The sequence below is a fragment of the Gallus gallus genome, chromosome 27 (assembly GCF_016699485.2).
Source record: "Gallus gallus isolate bGalGal1 chromosome 27, bGalGal1.mat.broiler.GRCg7b, whole genome shotgun sequence".
NCBI lineage: Eukaryota > Metazoa > Chordata > Aves > Galliformes > Phasianidae > Gallus > Gallus gallus.
The window spans coordinates 367,290-388,187 of NC_052558.1; the positions used below are offsets into that span (position 1 = coordinate 367,290).

General features: G+C 51.9%; 1 gene segment (V, D, J or C); it reads right to left on the reverse strand.

The window, feature by feature from the left end:
* LOC101747602 overlaps positions 1-20,898 on the reverse strand; it is a 76,866-nt gene that overhangs the window by 5,386 nt on the left and 50,582 nt on the right.

Genomic DNA, 20,898 nt, shown 5'->3' on the forward strand with positions numbered 1-20,898 from the left:
TCCCAGAATACCTCCTTTTGCATCATAACATTTCTCAGCCCATGATCTACACTTTCTTCCACCGGATATTATTACGTAGATGGGAAAGGCCTGTTTTCTGCACCTGCTGTTGCACGACACCATTTGATTTGTGACTGCTAGAAAGACACACTGAGAATTCTGGATTCTCTCTCCATCACTTCTTGGTCCACAGCTGAAGAACCATTGCCGTGAGCTCTGGAGCCAATACTGCAGGGGCCTACTAGGATACTGCTGCTACCAGGCCATGTAAATATAGGAAGCATTGTAGTTAAAAGTACAAGGGTTGCTCCACAAGTAATGCTACCTATTTTACTACATTGGCAAATGCAAACAGAGGTGGATATTGGGATTTTGGCAGTGCATACTGCACACTCACCTTTACTCCCTTCCAATTTCTTACCTAATAACACATGGAAGAGAGGGGCAGTCAGACAGAATGGAGTCAGACATGGAAGTGTGCATGAAGCAAAGGTGTGAACTTGAATTGCTCCACGTGGACAGAATTGCACCCTTGACATTCACTGACACTAGCAGAACACTTATGGAGACCAAACAGTGAACGTGAGCGCAAGGGTTACTCCACAAGTAATGCCACCTATCTTACTACATTGACGCATGCAGACAGAGGTGAATGTTGGCATCATGGTAGTGGATGTTGAACTCCCCCCGGTATTTCATGACATTTTGTTGCCTTGTAACACATGGGAAGAGAGGGGCAGTCAGACAGAATGGAGTCAGACGTGAAAGAGTGTGAACTTGAATTGCTCCACATGGACAGAATTGCACCCTTGACATTCACTGACACTAGCAGAACACTTATGGAGAGCAAACAGTGAACGTGAGCGCAGTGAGGCGGGGGGTTGTGTTTCAGCAGTGGCAATACTGACAGGAAAGACAAGCCACATTGCAGAAGGCTGTGCATATATGTCACACCATGAAAGGAAGAGTGTCTGGATCAGCTCATCCGTGTGAATCGGTGGATTAGGAACAGGAATCCGAATGCTGAGCTGCATACTGGACTTCATGCACTGAAAACAACAATGTTAACATTGGAATATACCCAACTTTGCACCCGGAGCAACCTATAAATGAACACACAGCAACAGAAAGAATAGTGTACGCAGGTTCATCAGGAGCAATTAAACCCCTATAAGGCTCAAGGCGACAGTCTCCTGGGTCACGTCATCACCAACAATGAGGTGTGGTGTCACCAGTATAAGCTGGAGTCCAAAGAGCCAGAGTCCAGGAAGTGGAACATGAGAATTCCTTACTGAGAAAAAATTTCAAGGCACAGCCCCAAGCGGTTAAAATGATGTGCACTGCCTTTTGTGTAGGAAAGGGGTGATCCATCTGGATTTCCTTGAACCCTGACAACCCATCAGCTCAGACTGCGCAGTCTCAATGCTGACAACGCTGAACGCTTAAACCTCCACAGTCAGGGCAGAGAAGAAGCAACCATTCTCTTGCAACATGATAATGCCAGACACCATGCGAATTAGAAGATCATGGTGCACACTGACAAATTTGGCTGAACAGTCCTACTACAACCATCCTATAGTCTGTGTACCGCATCTTAAAGCTTCCATGTGTTTGGGCTGATGAGAGATGTACTGTGTGGGCAACATTTTCCTGGGAACAATGCCAGCATAACAGCAGTGAAATCATGGTTCACCGCCACCGGTGCTCTTATTTAGGAGCAGGAAACAAAGGCTCTTAATCATCACTAGTAAAATGGCATAGCTAATATTGTTGACTCTGCTGAAAGATAAAGTCCTGCAGCTGTGCTTCTGCTCCAGCACATAGCGTTATTGTGCTCTTTGTAACTGTTACAGCTTCTTTGGAATCAAATGGGAGACACTGTTCTCACAGTAAACTATGTAATTTGCAGCATCTCACTTGGCCCTGCTTGTCGCAACAGATTGTGCTTGTTGGACTACAACACTCTGAAATGCCCCTGAAGCAACATTAAAGCTATTCCCCCACTGCTTTGCTCAGAGACATGTGGAAACAGCCCATGGCCAGTGATGAAAGCAGACAGTGCTGTTCCTCGAAGTGCCAAGTGCCTTTGAGTATCCATGGAAAGAAGGAATGCAAAAGCAGGTGCAGACATGCTGCAGGTAGGAAGGCGGGCAAAGTGGCCAAGCTCATTTGGTGTCCAGAAATATAAATAGAATCCTCAGGTCACAACACTGCTGTTGTGACTCAGGAGAATGAAAGGAGTGACAAAGTAAAAGCAGACCATGCAGAAAGGACAGGGTCATCTGTGGTGTGCAGTGATATCCCAGCGCTGACCAGGAGCAGCCCAGAGCTGCTCCATCTCCTGCCAGCCCTACGGTTCCTGCAGACACGGTTGTGCCAAGGAAGGGTATTTTTGTTGAAGCTCTGCAGGATTTCCTGTTCCCGTGCGAACAGCACACAAGTAGTGCGTGGAGTCGTGTGGGCGCAGGGCGCTTACGGACAGGTAGGACACAGATCTGGAATCAACTCGAGAAACCGTGGCTCGACCCTCCACATCTGGGCTGTATCTAACATATGAACTGCCGGTCGAGATTAAGGACAGCCATTCGAGACGGCCACCGAGTGCCTGACGGTACCACAGTACATGATAACTTCCAAAGCTGAAGCCAGATCCCCGGCAGGAGAAACGCACAGAATCCCCAGGCGCTTGCACATCTCCACCAAATGCATGCAGTCTCATCTGTGCACACACTCCTGTAGAAGGACAGCAACAGGAGCCAGGAATTGCACATCCATGGAAGGATGACATTCCCCAGGCACTCTAACAGCCACAGATGATAAACTCAGAGCTGTGAACTCCCTCTCTCCTGCCAAAGCCCCAGGCCAGGGGTACTGCCCAACACGCCCAAATCCTCGCGGCTCAGACACGGCCGCTCCCGCAGCATCTGTGTCCCCACACAGCCTCCCCCTCCCACGCACAACTCCCAGCCGCTCCCCGGCACTGAAGGCGAGCTCCAGGCCTCAGCGCGCCCGCGGGGCAGCAGCACGAGCCGCGCCCAGCCCCGGCCTCGCCGCCCGCCGTGCCCGCCTCGCACCTGCCGGCCCCAAGGCCAAGGCCAGCAGCCACGGCCCCAGCCCGGCCGCCATCGCGCCCCGCCGCGCCGCTGCCGTCTGCCCGGGAGGCGGACAGCAGCAGAACGGAGCCGCGCTCGGGCCGCCCCCCGTCGGGCCGTGCCGGGGCAGCGCCCACCGCTCCGCCCGGCCCGGCCCCGCCCCGTGGCACCGCGGCCCCTTCTGCAGAGGACGGGGGGGCGGGCGCGGGACGGGGCGGGGCGCAGGGCAACGCGGGGGGCAGAGGCGGAGGGCGGCGCCCCGGCACTCGTTGGCTCCGGGCCGTGGGCTGATCCCCGATATCCCTCCATGACCGCCCTCTCCTCCCCTGACGTGGCACCATCGAGAAATAACCCTCGACGCCTTTTACTCCATGCTCCTCGTTTCGACTCCACTGGGATCGTTCCTCCTAAAATCCTCTCACAGTGCGCAGCTGTCAGGGCACCCAGGGCTGTCTCCCACCGTGCTCCCAGCAGGGTGCAGAAATTGAGTGCACTGTCTTCCAGCTACAGCCCACTAATGACTCGGCGCCCAAAGATCTCTTAAGAGTTGCACAGAAAGCTATGAATTACCAGAATGTGTAACTCCAGCTCTCTCAGCCTGTCTCCATAGTGATATAGACAAAGGTGTGGCATGTATACGGGCTGCTTTAGCAATAGAGATCTGTGTATTGGCTTAATGACCAATATATTACTTGAGCAGAAGGAATCAATGAGTGCTGGTTCTAAACCGTCCCAGTTTAGCTTGTCTTGGTGTGTGAACTGCCTTGTTATTTGTCACCAATCCTGCTCCGCAGGAGCACTGCATTCACAGCAGACTACTTTTCTCTTGGCATCCTCCAGGTGCACAGACTTCTTCCTTGGATTTCACATTTCTTGTTTTGGGTTATAATGCACTAAGACAGAAAGATGGTCATTACATACTACCAAGCAATGGAAATGTGCCAGATTGGGGACATGCAGGTAGAGGTCAGCCAAAAGTCACCGTGATGAATCTGATGATGCAGATGAGCATTAGCATATATTAATGAATTCTTGGGAAAGAATGAATATGTATACCACAGTAGTGCATATATACGTCTTAACTGTTTAATTTTAGAAGTTCAACTCTCAGAGCACATGCGTGATTTACCACGTCACCGGTGCATTTTCTGTATCTTCACTTCTTGGTCCACTGCTGCAGAGCTGCTGCTGCAGTGTGAGCCTATCACCACAGTGAAACACTGTGTCATCCCCTGTCTTGGCTGCCTGGATCTGCTGTGGGAATCTGTTGGGGGAGCTCTCCACTGCTCCCTTACAGTGATTATGGAAGCCTTCATATTCATCACCCTCCCAATAAGTCCCTGTGACCTCTGCTTGGACCAGAACACCTACGATGTGCATATGCTGCTTCCTCTCATGTTGCACTGGAAGATGACTTTACCACCGCAGTGCACTGCAGGTTTCCTGACATGTTGCTCCCCAGCCACCTGGCCAGTGACTGCTGCAAGAGCACAGAGAACAAGCTGTGATTGTCCCAAGAATAGGAAAGGGGAAGGAAATCCTGGAAAGGCACTATAGTGGCACTGGACCAGTGGGAGAACTTAACCCTTCTCTTTGAACCAAGCTGACAACAATGAGAGTGGAATACGGAGCGGCGCCACGGCACTCGTAGGCTCCGGGCCCTGGGCTGATCCCCGAGCAGCCGTCCTTGCCCACAGGGCCCGGGCTTCAAACCGGCACAGCGCGGCTGCCCCCACGCACGGGCTCTCGGCCCGCAGCGTCTCCTTGCTCGTGTCTCCCCGAGCCCCGCACCGATATCCCTCCATGACCGCCCTCTCCTCCCCTGACGTGGCACCATCGAGAAATAACCCTCGACGCCTTTTACTCCATGCTCCTCGTTTCGACTCCACTGGGTTCTTTCCTCCTAAAATCCTCTCACAGCGCGCAGCTGTCAGGGCACCCAGGGCTGTCTCCCACCGTGCTCCCAGCAGGGTGCAGAAATTGAGTGCACTGTCTTCCAGCTACAGCCCACTAATGACCCAGGACACAGATCTCATCAGAATACCACAGAAAACAATGAATTTTCCTGGAGTAAAACTCCAGCTCTCTCAGCCTGCCTCCATAGTTATACAGGCTATTGTTTTGCATTGATATAGGCTGTTGAGCAACACAGATCACAATATTAGTAGAAGGACCTATATATTACGGGAGCAGAAGGAATCAATGAGTGCTAGCTCTGAAACTTGCTTGGTGTGTGAACAGCCTTGTTACTTCTCACCAACCCTGCTCCACAGGAGCACAGCAGTCTCAACAGACTACTTTTCTCTTGACATCCTCCAGGTGCGCGGACTTTTCCTTTGATTTCACATTTACTGTTTTGGGTTAGAGTGCACTAAGACAGAAAGTTGCTCATTATGGCCTAACAAGCATTGGAAATGTGCCAGACTGGGGACAAACAGCTAGAGATCAGCCAAAAGTCACTGAGATGAAGCTGGTGGTGGAAAAATGAGGAGGGAGTCAGTGCTTTCAGACCACCACAGGCTTGGACCATGCATGCCCAGAAGGACATGAGCATATATTAATGACTTCTTGGGAAAGAAGGAATATGTACACCAATGTACTGCACATGTACGTCTTAACGGTTTAAATGTAGAACTGGAACTCTCAGAGCACGTGCTTGATTTCTCATGTCGCCAGTATTTATTGTGAGGAATAAAGGAGTGTTGGATCCCTAAAACCACACTGTAGTTGGAGAGTTTTCTTCCCTGATTTCAGACGAAGATAGGTGAGCTGCAGTATCTCCTCTGAACATATTTGTGGCTTTTCCCTGGGCCCACTCCAACAGGTCAATGTTGTGAGGTTTCACAGGAGTGGAACAAACAGTTGGAATCACCTTCTTTGACCAGCTGCCTACACTTCTTCTGATGCACATCCTCCTTTTGAATGAACTCCCAACACACCTCTGCAAGTTGTCTCACCAAACCTGCATCATTCAATAGCTTTGCAACCAGGCCATGGAGGAAAAACTGGGCCATGCTAAACCAGAGGCCCAGGTAATGTGCATTAGCTTATGGTTCAGCATGCAGCATCTGAGGCTCCCAGAATACCTCCTTTTGCATCATAACATTTCTCAGCCCATGATCTACACTTTCTTCCACCGGGTATTATTACGTAGATGGGAAAGGCCTGTTTTCTGCACCTGCTGTTGCACGACACCATCTGATCTGTGGCTGCTAGAAAGACACACTGAGAATTCTGGATTCTCTCTCCATCACTTCTTGGTCCACAGCTGAAGAGCCGTTGCCGTGAGCTCTGGAGCCAATACTGCAGGGGCCTACTAGGATACTGCTGCTACCAGGCCATGTAAATACAGGAAGCATTGTAGTTAAAAGTACAAGGGTTACTCCACTGTTGTAATAAGCGTCTTGCGGGGGCACGGGATGTACGGGACAGGCTTCTCCCTAAGCATAGAGAGACAGTGCTATCGTGCTGACCTTGATGCAGAGAAAACAGGAGAAGAAGAAGAATGAGAAAAGAATGTGGAGACGGCCAAATAGGGCACGGTGTTGTCTGGTAGGAACCAATCAGAGTGGGACATGACAGCACAGTTTTGTAGGTAAAAATGTAATATAAGCTGTGTTTAGTAGTGAATAGAGGCCATTTTACCGCTCATCATATTGGTGTCACCTCGGTATATGGCCAAGCCGCAGGCTCCCCTAAGCAACGAACATCACGGTTGCCTGCGAAAGGCGACGAGTGGTGACCCCGACGTGATGCTTAGGGGAACGAGTCGGCTGTCTGCTTGACGGGGCAGGAGCCCACCGCGGGGCGTTAGCACTTGCTGGGCGGTGGAAGCCCGGGGACAAGGCCGGGGACAGAGGGAATCTGCAGTCACCCCTCTGTCGGCGGAGGTCGCGGACGAGCGACGGATATACCCTCCGGAATCACGCCGGAGAAGAGCCTGGGATCCTGGTCTCAATTGGGAGGAGGATCGGAGGCGACATGGAAACCGTCATAAAGGTGATCGCTCACGCGTGTAAGACCTATCACGGGAAGCATGCTCCTTCTCAGAAGGAGAATGCAGCGGTCCTCTCGTTGCTTGAGAGGGAGGGGCTATTAACATCGCCCCACGAGATTTGTGACCACAATAATTGGGATTCGATTACTGCTGCCTTATCCCAACGAGCAATGGTCACTCAGATAACAGCGGAGTTAAAAACTTGGGGTCTGATACTGGGGGCGTTGAAAGCGGCCAGAGTAGAGGGAAAGGTATTGGCAGAGGCTCGATACCTTTTGGGTCTCAGCGGAGGAGGCGAGACACGGGACCCGGTCGGGTCCAATGGGGGCTCGGGAGCAGTTTCTTGCAGGGGCCGAGAGGAGACGGAGCCGCCAATGACCGTTGGCGGGATGATGCCGGCTGAGCCGACCGCGCTCAGTTCAAAAGAAGACAAACAACAAGAGAGTGAAAGGTCGTTGTCTCGTCCCCCTCCCCCGTATCCAAACCCCTCAGGCGGAACGTTGTATCCTTTATCAGAATTACGTCAGTGTTACCTGACTCAAGGGGGCGGAGGAAGCTGTGATCTACACGAGCAGGATCAACTTAGTGCCCACATGGGGAGGGACCAGACAAAAGGTCCGTCCAATGCGGACAGGGGGCATAGCCTACTGTCTCTGGTCACTCCCAGGGGCGGTAGTACGAGTGATAGTGTAGAGGAGAAAGAAGGGACTGGCTTTGAGTGCAGGGGGAGGGATCAAATGACGGACTGGAATGGGATTAGATCGGAGGCTTTGGGAAAGGGTATAGTTCCAGAGGCATTCCGGGTGATTGTGAGTGATCGTGGTCCCGAATGGGTGCCGCCTGACCCCGGGGGTGTTACGCGCCTGGTGGAATTTATGGATAAAAGAGGCCTGAAATCGCCTCTGACATTAAATGCACTACAAACTTTGGCTGCACTGGGGCCTCTCCTCCCCCACATCACAAACTTAATGCGTATGGTGCTCAGGCTGGTTCAATATACGTTATGGGAGATGGACTGGATGGCCGAGTTGGGGGGGCCGTGCCGGGGCGACAGGGGTCAGCCCGCGCCGCTCCCTGCATGAGACCGGAATCCAGCAGCTTTCAGGGAAGGCCGTGGGAGTGGCTTCGCCCCAGGGCCAGCTAGCGAAACTAAGGCCAGGGGAGCTAATAGCAGCCACAGATGCAATGGTGGAAGCGTTTAATAAACTTGTGCATAAGGCCGAACCACCTACTCCGTGCACAGATATTACCCAGGGCCTGAATGAATCCTTTCAAAGCTCTGCAGACAGGCTTTTAGCTGCTGCAGAGGGGTCTGATTTCCTGGAACCGGCCCAAGGGCCAGTGATCACTGACTGCTTGCAGCAGAAATCGCATGACAATGTTAAGGCATTGCTGCGAGCCAGCCCAAGTATGCTTAATACCTCGGGAGAAGTTATTCAGTATGTCTTAGATAAGCTCAAAGTGGCTCATTTAACTAATGAAGGGCTAGCCACAGCTATTGTCGTAGCTGTTGGCCTGCAACAGCAAAGATTGCTTCAGCAGCAAGGGCTGTGTTTCCGATACAGCCAGTATGGCCATGTTAGAGCACAGTGCCCCTGTGGGGGAGGCCAGTCAGGGCCTCCTGATCACAGGAAGGGCTTGCTAAAGAGTATCTGTTGTTGGGTATGCGGCAGTTGAACATCATGAATCGGGAAAAATTCTGTGGGTACCATCACAAAAGGTAATACCAGATATAAGTAACATATCTGCAAAAACTGAGTCTAGGTGCGAGTTTTCTACAGAAATTCTTCATTGGCAAACCGAAGCCAACTCCAGAACAACTGAGGGACAGACGATGGGATCGAGAACCATTCATCAAGAGGAGCACTACACCTGCAACGCTGACACTTCCGATGTTGCTGATGTTTATGGTGTCCCTGGTGATTACAGCATGTTGCAAACAACTACAATGGACGCAATAACATCTGCAGAAGATTAAAGAAGAGCGTGATCCCTTTGAGAACTGGCTGAACAGACTGTTTGGGGGAACGGGTTCATGGTTAAAGCAATTGCTTAAGGTTTTCGCAATAAGGTTTGCAATCTTTGTGTGTATTCTAATCTGTCTTCCACGCTTTGTAGGATGCTTGTAGAACTGCCTTCAGCGAATTATGGAAAAGACTTTTGACTATCAGATTGAGTATCATAGATTGCGTGAAAAGTTGTAGAAGGGTTTAGGTTGTTGCGTTCATGCTGTAACGGGGCAAGGCTTGGCCGAGCACGGGAAAGGATTCCCTGTTGCTCTGATGTTTGCTTAAGAATTGTAGAAAGTAGTAGGAATAGCGTGCTGAAATATATTTAGGATTAGGCGTTTTGCGCTGCTTCGCGATGTACGGGTTAGGCGTGTGTGTAAGTAGTATTTAGCTTAGGGAGGGGGAGATGCTGTAGTAAGCGTCTTGCGGGGGCACGGGATGTACGGGACAGGCTTCTCCCTAAGCATAGAGAGACAGTGCTATCGTGCTGACCTTGATGCAGAGAAAACAGGAGAAGAAGAAGAATGAGAAAAGAATGTGGAGACGGCCAAATAGGGCACGGTGTTGTCTGGTAGGAACCAATCAGAGTGGGACATGACAGCACAGTTTTGTAGGTAAAAATGTAATATAAGCTGTGTTTAGTAGTGAATAGAGGCCATTTTACCGCTCATCATATTGGTGTCACCTCGGTATATGGCCAAGCCGCAGGCTCCCCTAAGCAACGAACATCACGGTTGCCTGCGAAAGGCGACACTCCACAAGTAATGCTACCTATTTTACTACATTGACGCATGCAGACAGAGGTGGATATTGGGATTTTGGCAGTGCATGTTGAGCACTCACCTGTACTCCTTACATTATGTTACCCAATAACACATGGGAAGAGAGGGGCAGTCAGACAGAATGGAGTCAGCCATTGAAGTGTGCATGAAGCAACAGTGTGAACTTGAATTGCTCCACGTGGACAGAATTGCACTCTTGACATTCACTGACACTAGCAGAACACTTATGGAGAGCAAACAGTGAACGTGAGCGCAGTGAGGCGGGGGGTTTTGTGTTTCAGCGGTGGCAATACTGACAGGAAAGACAAGCCACATTGCAGAAGGCTATGCATATATGTCACACCATGAAAGGAAGAGTATCTGGATCAGCTCATCCGTGTGAATCAGTGGATTAGGAACAGGAACCCGAATGCTGAGCTGCATACTGGACTTCATGCACTGAAAACAACAATGTTAACATTGGAATATACCAAGCTTTGCTCCAGGAGCAACCTATAAATGAACACACAGCAACAGAAAGAATAGTGTACGCAGGTTCATCAGGAACAATTAACCCCTATAAGGCTCAAGGCGACAGCCTCCTGGGTCACGTCATCACCAACAATGAGGTGTGGTGTCACCAGTATAAGCTGAAGTCCAAAGAGCCAGAGTCCAGGAAGTGGAACATGAGAATTCCCTACTGAGAAAAAAATTCAAGACACAGCCGAAAGCGGTTAAAGTGATGTGCACTGCCTTTTGGATAGGAAAGGGGTGATCCATCTGGATTTCCTTGAACCCTGACAACCCATCAGCTCAGACTGCTCAGTCTCAATGCTGACAACGCTGAACGCTTAAACCTCCACAGTCAGGGCAGAGAAGAAGCAACCATTCTCTTGCAACATGATAATGCCAGACACCATGCGAATTAGAAGATCATGGTGCACACTGACAAATTTGGCTGAACAGTCCTACTACAACCATCCTATAGTCTGTGTACCGCATCTTAAAGCTTCCATGTGTTTGGGCTGATGAGAGATGTACTGTGTGGGCAACATTTTCCTGGGAACAATGCCAGCATAACAGCAGTGAAATCATGGTTCACCGCCACAGGTGCTCTTATTCAGGAGCAGGAAACAAAGGCTCTTAATCATCACTAGTAAAATGGCATAGCTAATATTGTTGACTGCTGAAAGATAAAGTCCTGCAGCTGTGCTTCTGCTCCAGCACATAGCGTTATTGTGCTCTTTGTAACTGTTACAGCTTCTTTGGAATCAATTGGGAGACACTGTTCTCACAGTAAACTATGTAATTTGCAGCATCTCACTTGGCCCTGCTTGCCCCAACAGGTTGTGCTTGTTGGACTACAGCACTCTGAAATGCCCCTGAAGCAATATCAAAGCTGTTCACCCACTGCTTTGCTCAGAGACATGTGGAAGCAGCCCATGGCCGGTGATGGAAGCAGACAGTGCTGTTCCTCGAAGTGCCAAGTGCCTTTGAGTATCCATGGAAAGAAGGAATGCAAAAGCGGGTGCAGACATGCTGCAGGTAGGAAGGCGGGCAAAGTGGCCAAGCTCATTTGGTGTCCAGAAATATAAATAGAATCCTCAGGTCACAACACTGCTGTTGTGACTCAGGAGAATGAAAGGAGTGACAAAGTAAAAGCAGACCATGCAGAAAGGACAGGGTCATCTGTGGTGTGCAGTGATATCCCAGCGCTGTCCAGGAGCAGCCCAGAGCTGCTCCAGCTCCTGCCAGCCCTGAGTTTGTGCAGACGCGGTTGTGCCCAGGAAGGGTATTTTTGTTGAAGCTCTGCAGGATTTCCTGTTCCCGTGCGAACAGCACACAAGTAGTGCGCGGAGTCATGTGGGCGCAGAGCACGTAGATACAGGTAGGACACAGATCGGGAATCGTCTCGGGAAACTGTGGCTCGACCCTTCACATCTGTGCTGTATCTAGTATTTGAACTGCCAGGCCAGATGTAGGACAGCCACTCGAGACGGCCACCGAGTGCCTGACGGTACCACAGTACATCATAACTTCCAAAGCTGAAGCCAGATCCCCGGCAGGAGAGGTGCACAGAATCCCCAGGCGCTCGCACACCTCCACCAGAGGTTTCCAGTTTCAACTGTGCACAAACTCCTATAGAAGGACAGCAACAGGAGACAGGAATTGCACAACCATGGCAGGAGGACGTTCCCCAGCTACCCCAACCCCTACATACCATAAATTCAGAGCTGTGAACCTCCTCTCTCCTGACAAAGCCCCAGGCCAGGGGCACTGCCCCAGACGTCTTCCTGCTCGCGGCTCAGACACGGCCGCTGTTGCAGCATCCCTGTCCCCACACAGCCTCCCTCTCCCACGCACAACTCCCAGCCGCTCCCCGGCACTGAAGGCGAGCTCCAGGCCTCAGCGCGCCCGCGGGGCAGCAGCACGAGCCGCGCCCAGCCCCGGCCTCGCCGCCCGCCGTGCCCGCCTCGCACCTGCCGGCCCCAAGGCCAAGGCCAGCAGCCACGGCCCCAGCCCGGCCGCCATCGCGCCCCGCCGCGCCGCTGCCGTCTGCCCGGGAGGCGGACAGCAGCAGAGCGGGGCCGCGCTCGGGCCGCCCCTCGTCAGGCCGTGCCGGGGCAGCGCCCAGCGCCCCACCCCGCCCCGTGGCACCGCGGCCCCTTCGGCGGAGGACGGGGGGGGGGGGGCGCGAGGCGGGGCGGGGCGCGGGGCGGGGCGGTGCGGGGCTGGGGGCAGAGGCGGATGGAGGTGCCCCGGCACTCGTAGGCTCCGGGTCGTGGGCTGATCCCCGCGCAGCCCTCCGTCCACGATGGGCCCAGGCCTCGGCCCGACACAGCACGGCTGTTCCCACGCACGGGCTCTCGGCCCGTAGCGTCTCCTTGCTCGTGTCTCCCCGAGACACCGAACTCCTTCCTTGTCCTCCCTTCCTTACCCTATTAAAGCACCCCGAGGCATCATGCAAAAACGCTCAATCTTTCAGCTACACATAGATCCTCTGCGCTGCTCCACACTGATCCGCTCTTTTCCCTCTTATCCCTTGCACACTTATTGGCTCCTGCTAGGCTGCAGGATTCACCCTGAGAGAGCTCACATGGCTTGGCTGTACCATCTGAGAACCCTCCTCTCCTCATTTGACTTCAGTCACATCTCTGTCATTTCTCAGACATTCTTGGGCATCATGACTGCCATACATGCATCTGGCCATGCTTGTTCCTCCCCAAAACACTTGATGTGACTTGGAAGGGCAGAGGACCCTCTGAAATCCTCCCGAGGCTTCAGCTGAGAGTCATCTTCATCTGAGGTCCCATTGAGAGATGGGACTGCTTAGTTGCAGTGTTTAACACGGGCCACGTCAGCTTGCACGTAGCATCAAATTAGGGAAAGCTATCTGTCATTCTGTTCTGGTAGAGGGAATGGTGTTTCTGGGACATGCAGGTCAGGAAAGGCCAGGTTGATTTCTGGCGTGACTGTGGTGAGAATGTGGAATGAAAGCACTCGGTTCAGGACAGATGAGCTTCCCAACAGGTCTTGGATATCTCCAGACGACACTCCACAGCCTTTCTAGGCAACCTTTTCCAGTGCTTTCTCATCCTCGATGTAAAGAAGTTACTTCTGTGTATTTGTGTGAGACATCCTGTGTTCCGGTTTTTGGCCACTGCTCCACGTCCTATCACTACACCCTCATCAGAAGAGTCTGGCCACATCCAACTGCCTCCCACACTTCTGATCTTTATAAACACTGATCAGATTGCCTCCGAGTCTTCTCCAGGGTGAACTAACCCAGGTCTCTCAGCCATTCCCCATATGGCAGGTGCTCCAGGCTCTTCAGCATCTGTCGCCCCCCACTGGAATCTTTCTACGAGATTCCAGACTGTTTTTAACAGGGAAGCCCCATGGTATCTTGGAAGCTTGAGGCAGAGTGGCTGGAAAAATGTGTGGGAGAAACTGACATAGGAGTGTTGGTTGATGCTCGGCTGAACATGAGCCAACAGTGTGCCCAGGTGCCCAAGAAGGCTGACAGATGGCGTCCTGGCTTGTGGCAGAAATAGTGTTGCCAGCAGGATTAGGGAAGTGATCATCCCCCCTGTACTCAACACTGGTGAAGCCACGACTCTAGTGCTCTGTTCAGTGTTGGGTCTCTTGCTTCTGGTAAGACACTGAGGGCACATAGTGTGTCCAGAGAAGGGCAATGAAGCTGGTGAGGGGCCTGGAGAACAAGTCTCCTGAGGAGTGGCTGAGGGAACTGTGATTGTTTAGTCTGGAGAAGAGGAAGCTCAGTGGAAACCTTACAGCTCTCTACAACAAGCTGGAGGGAGGCTGTGGGGAGGAGGAGTTTGGCCTTGACTCCAGCATAACTAGAGATTGGGCTAGAGGGAATGGCCTAAACTTGCACCTGAGGAGGTTCTGGTTGGATATGAGGAAACACTTTGGTTCCAAAAGGGTGGTCAGGAGCTGGAGCTGCCTTCTCTGGGAGGTGGCTGAGTCATCGTCCCTGGAGGTGTTCAAGGAACGTTTAGATGTAGTGCTAAGGGACATCATAGAGTGGGGAATATTGGAGGCAGGTGGACAGTTGGACTGGATGATCCTGGAAATTTTTTCCAAACTAGGTGATTCTACAGTTCTAACTGGACACTTGAGATGTGTCCTCACCAGGGTAGAGGGGGAGGATCACCTCCACTGACCTGCAGGCCACGCTCTTCTGAATGCGCCCTAGGATATCATTGGCCTTCTTGGCAATAAGGTCACACTGCCGGCTCACGGCCAACCTGTTCTCCATCAGAATACCCAAGGGCACTGCAATTCCTAGGCAGCAGTCTTTGTGGGAAACGCTCAAGCAAAGAAGGCATTCAGTATCAGCACTTATTCACCTCTCCACCCCTGACGTGGCACCATCGAGAAATAACCCTCAAAGCCTTTTACTCCATGCTCCTCGTTTCGACCCCACTGGGATCTTTCCTCCTAAAATCCTCTCACAGCGCGCAGCTGTCAGGGCACCCAGGGCTGTCTCCCACTGTGCCCCCAGCAGGGTGCAGAAATTGAGTGCACTGTCTTACAGCTACAGCCCACTAATGACCCAGGACACAGATCTCATCAGAATACCACAGAAAACAATGAATTTTCCTGGAGTAGAACTCCAGCTCTCTCAGCCTGCCTCCATAGTTATACAGGCGATTGTTTTGCATTGATATAGGCTGTTGAGCAACACAGATCACAATATTAGTAGAAGGACCTATATATTACTTGAGCAGAAGGAATCAATGAGTGCTAGTTCTGAAACTTGCTTGGTGTGTGAACAGCCTTGTTACTTCTCACCAATCCTGCTCCACAGGAGCACAGCACTCTCAACAGACTACTTTTCTCTTGACATCCTCCAGGTGTGCGGCCTTTTTCCTTTGATTTCACATTTACTGTTTTGGGTTAGAGTGCACTAAGACAGAAAGTTGCTCATTAGGGCCTAACAAGCAATGGGAATGTGCCAGACTGGGGACAAACAGCTAGAGATCAGCCAAAAGTCACTGAGATGAAGCTGGTGGTGGAAAAATGAGGAGGAAGTCAGTGCTCTCAGACCACCACAGGCTTGGACCATGCATGCCCAGAAGGACATGAGCATATATTAACGATTTCTTGGGAAAGAAGGAATATGGACACCAATGTACTGCACACGTACGTCTTAACGGTTTAAATGTAGAACTGGAACTCTCAGAGCACGTGCTTGATTTCTCATGTTGCCAGTATTTATTGTGAGGAATAAAGGAGTGTTGGATCCCTAAAACCACACTGTAGTTGGAGAGTTTTCTTCCCTGATTTCAGACGAAGATAGGTGAGCTGCAGTATCTCCTCTGAACATATTTGTGGCTTTTCCCTGGGCCCACTCCAACAGGTCAATGTTGTGAGGTTTCACAGGAGTGGAACAAACAGTTGGAATCACCTTCTTTGACCAGCTGCCTACACTTCTTCTGATGCACATCCTCCTTTTGAATGAACTCCTAACACACCTCTGCAAGTTGTCTCACCAAACCTGCATCATTCAATAGCTTTGCAACCAGGCCATGGAGGAAAAACTGGGCCATGCTAAACCAGAGGCCCAGGTAATGTGCATTAGCTTATGGTTCAGCATGCAGCACCTGAGGCTCCCAGAATACCTCCTTTTGCATCATAACATTTCTCAGCCCATGATCTACACTTTCTTCCACCGGATATTATTACGTAGATGGGAAAGGCCTGTTTTCTGCACCTGCTGTTGCACGACACCATCTGATCTGTGGCTGCTACAAAGAAACACTGAGAATTCTGGATTCTCTCTCCATCACTTCTTGGTCCACAGCTGAAGAGCCGTTGCCGTGAGCTCTGGAGCCAATACTGCAGGGGCCTACTAGGATACTGCTGCTACCAGGCCATGTAAATACAGGAAGCATTGTCGTTAAAAGTACAAGGGTTACTCCACAAGTAATGCTACCTATTTTACTACATTGGCAAATGCAAACAGAGGTGGATATTGGGATTTTGGCAGTGCATGTTGAGCACTCACCTGTACTCCTTACATTATGTTACCTAATAACACATGGGAAGAGAGGGGCAGTCAGACAGAATGGAGTCAGACATGGAAGTGTGCATGAAGCAATGGTGTGAACTTGAATTGCTTCACGTGGACAAAATTGCACCCTTGACATTCACTGACACTAGCAGAAATCTTATGGAGAGCAAATAGTGAACGTGAGCGCAGTGAGGCGGGGGGATTGTGTTTCAGCGGTGGCAATACTGACAGGAAAGAAAAGTCACATTGCAGAAGGCTGTGCATATATGTCACACCATGAAAGGAAGAGTGTCTGCATCAGCTCATCCGTGTGAATCAGTGGATTAGGAACAGGAACCCGAATGCTGAGCTGCATACTGGACTTCATGCACTGAAAACAACAATGTTAACATTGGAATATACCAAGCTTTGCTCCAGGAGCAACCTATAAATGAACACACAGCAACAGAAAGAATAGTGTACGCAGGTTCATCAGGAGCAATTAAACCCCTATAAGGCTCAAGGTGACAGTCTCCTGGGTCACGTCATCACCAACAATGAGGTGTGGTGTCACCAGTATAAGCTGAAGTCCAAAGAGCCAGAGTCCAGGAAGTGGAACATGAGAATTCCCTACTGAGAAAAAATTTCAAGACACAGCCGAAAGCGGTTAAAGTGATGTGCACTGCCTTTTGGATAGGAAAGGGGTGATCCATCTGCATTTCCTTGAACCCTGACAACCCATCAGCTCAGACTGCTCAGTCTCAATGCTGACAACGCTGAACGCTTAAACCTCCGCAGTCAGGGCAGAGAAGAAGCAACCATTCTCTTGCAACATGATAATGCCAGACACCATGCGAATTAGAAGATCACGGTGCACACTGACAAATTTGGCTGAACAGTCCTACTACAACCATCCTATAGTCTGTGTACCGCATCTTAAAGCTTCCATGTGTTTGGGCTGATGAGAGATGCACTGTGTGGGCAACATTTTCCTGGGAACAATGCCAGCATAACAGCAGTGAAATCATGGTTCACCGCCACAGGTGCACTTATTTCGGAGCAGGAAACAAAGGCTCTTAATCATCACTAGTAAAATGGCATAGCTAATATTGTTGACTCTGCTGAAAGATAAAGTCCTGCAGCTGTGGTTCTGCTCCAGCACATAGCGTTATTGTGCTCTTTGTAACTGTTACAGCTTCTTTGGAATCAATTGGGAGACACTGTTCTCACAGTAAACTATGTAATTTGCAGGATCTCACTTGGCCCTGCTTGCCCCAACAAGTTGGGCTTGTTGGACTACAACACTCTGAAATGCCCCTGAAGCAATATCAAAGCTATTCCCCCACTGCTTTGCTCAGAGACATGTGGAAACAGCCCATGGCGAGTGATGGAAGCAGACAGTGCTGTTCCTCGAAGTGCCAAGTGCCTTTGAGTATCCATGGAAAGAAGGAATGCAAAAGCAGGTGCAGACATGCTGCAGGTAGGAAGGCGGGCAAAGTGGCCAAGCTCATTTGGTGTCCAGAAATATAAATAGAATCCTCAGGTCACAACACTGCTGTTGTGACTCAGGAGAATGAAAGGAGTGACAAAGTAAAAGCAGACCATGCAGAAAGGACCGGGTCATTTGTGGTGTGCAGTGATATCCCAGCGCTGTCCAGGAGCAGCCCAGAGCCGCTCCAGCTCCTGCCAGCCCTGCGGTTCCTGCAGACACGGTTGTGCCCAGGAAGGGTATTTTTGTTGAAGCTCTGCAGGATTTCCTGTTCCCGTGTGAACAGCACACAAGTAGTGCGCGGAGTCGTCTGGGCGCAGAGCACGTAGAGACAGGTACGACACAGATCGGGAATCAACTCGAGAAACTGTGGCTCGACCCTCCACATCTGGGCTGTATCTAATATATGAACTGCTGGTCGAGATTAAGGACAGCCACTCGAGATGGCCACCGAGAGCCTGACGGTACCACAGTACATCATAACTTCCAAAGGTGAAGCCAGATCCCCGGCAGGAGAGGTACACAGAATCCCCTGGCGCTCGCACACCTCCACCGGATGTTTCCAGTCTCAACTGTGCACAAACTCCTGTAGAAGGACAGCAACAGGAGACAGGAATTGCACAACTATGGAAGGAGGACGTTCCCCAGCTACCCCAACACCTACATACCATAAATTCAGAGCTGTGAACCTCCTCTCTCCAGCCCTAGCCCGAGGCCAGGGGCAGTGCCCCAGACGCCCAAATCCTCGCGGCTCAGACACGGCCGCTCCCGCAGCATCCGTGTCCCCACACAGCCTCCCCCTCCCACGCACAGCTCCCAGCCGCTCCCCGGCACTGAAGGCGAGCTCCAGGCCTCAGCGCGCCCGCGGGGCAGCAGCACGAGCCGCGCCCAGCCCCGGCCTCGCCGCCCGCCGTGCCCGCCTCGCACCTGCCGGCCCCAAGGCCAAGGCCAGCAGCCACGGCCCCAGCCCGGCCGCCATCGCGCCCCGCCGCGCCGCTGCCGTCTGCCCGGGAGGCGGAGAGCGGCAGAACGGAGCCGCGCTCGGGCCGCCCCTCGTCGGGCCATGCCGGGGCAGCGCCCAGCGCCCCACTCCGCACGGCCCGGCCCCACCCCGCCCCGTGGCACCGCGGCCCCTTCGGCGGAGGACGGGGAGGGGGCGCGAGGCGGGGCGGGGCGCGGGGCGGGGCTGGGGGCAGAGGCGGAGGGAGGTGCCCCGGCACTCGTAGGCTCCGGGTCCTGGGCTGATCCCCGCGCAGCCCTCCGTCCACGATGGGCCCAGGCCTCGGCCCGACACAGCACGGCTGTTCCCACGCACGGGCTCTCGGCCCGTAGCGTCTCCTTGCTCGTGTCTCCCCGAGACACCGAACTCCTTCCTTGTCCTCCCTTCCTTACCCTATTAAAGCACCCCGAGGCATCATGCAAAAACGCTCAATCTTTCAGCTACACATAGATCCTCTGCGCTGCTCCACACTGATCCGCTCTTTTCCCTCTTATCCCTTGCACACTTATTGGCTCCTGCTAGGCTGCAGGATTCACCCTGAGAGAGCTCACATGGCTTGGCTGTACCATCTGAGAACCCTCCTCTCCTCATTTGACTTCAGTCACATCTCTGTCATTTCTCAGACATTCTTGGGCATCATGACTGCCATACATGCATCTGGCCATGCTTGTTCCTCCCCAAAACACTTGATGTGACTTGGAAGGGCAGAGGATCCTCTGAAATCCTCCCGAGGCTTCAGCTGAGAGTCATCTTCGTCTGAGGTCCCATTGAGAAATGAGACTGCTTAGTTGCAGTGTTTAACACGGGCCACGTCAGCTTGCACGTAGCATCTAATTAGGGAAAGCTACCTGTGATTCTGTTCTGGTAGAGGGAATGGTGTTTCTGGGACATGCAGGTCAGGAAAGGCCAGGTTGATTTCTGGCGTGACTGTGGTGAGAATGTGGAATGAAAGCACTCGGTTCAGGACAGATGAGCTTCCCAACAGGTCTTGGATATCTCCAGACGACACTCCACAGCCTCTCTAGGCAACCTTCTCCAGTATTGTCATCCTCGCTGTAAAGAAGTTACTTCTGCATATTTGTGTGAGACATCCTGTGTTCCGGTTTTTGGCCACTGCTCCACGTCCTATCACTACACCCTCATCAGAAGAGTCTGGCCACATCCAACTGCCTCCCACACTTCTGATCTTTATAAACACTGATCAGATTGCCTCCGAGTCTTCTCCAGGGTGAACTAACCCAGGTCTCTCAGCCATTCCCCATATGGCAGGTGCTCCAGGCTCTTCAGCATCTGTCGCCCCCCGCTGGAATCTTTCTACGAGATCCCAGGCTTTTTTTAACAGGGAAGCCCCATGGTATCGTGGAAGCTTGAGGCAGAGTGTCTGGAAAAATGTGTGGGAGAAACTGACATAGGAGTGTTGATTGATGCTTGACTGAACATGAGCCTGAACATGAACTGAACAGAAGGCTGACAGATGGCATCCTGGCTTGTGGCAGAAATAGTGTTGCCAGCAGGAGTAGGGAAGTGATCATCCCCCCTGTACTCAACACTGGTGAGGCCACAACTGTAGTGCTCTGTTCAGTGTTGGGCCTCTCCCTACAGGTAAGACATTGAGGCCACAAGGCGTGTCCAGAGAAGGGCAATGAAGCTGGTGAGGGGCCTGGAGCACAAGTCTCCTGAGGAGTGGCTGAGGGAACTGTGATTGTTTAGTCTGGAGAAGAGGAAGCTCAGTGGAAACCTTACAGCTCTCTACAACAAGCTGGAGGGAGGCTGTGGGGAGGAGGAGTTTGGCCTTGACTCCAGCATAACTAGAGATTGGGCTAGAGGGAATGGCCTAAACTTGCACCTGAGGATGTTCTGGTTGGATATGAGGAAGCAGTTTGGTTCCAAAAGGGTGGTCAGGAGCTGGAACTGGCTCCCCTGGGAGGTGGCTGAGTCATCGTCCCTAGAGGTGTTCAAGGAACGTTTAGATGTAGTGCTAACGGACATCATAGAGTGGGGAATACCGGTGGCAGGTGGACAGTTGGACT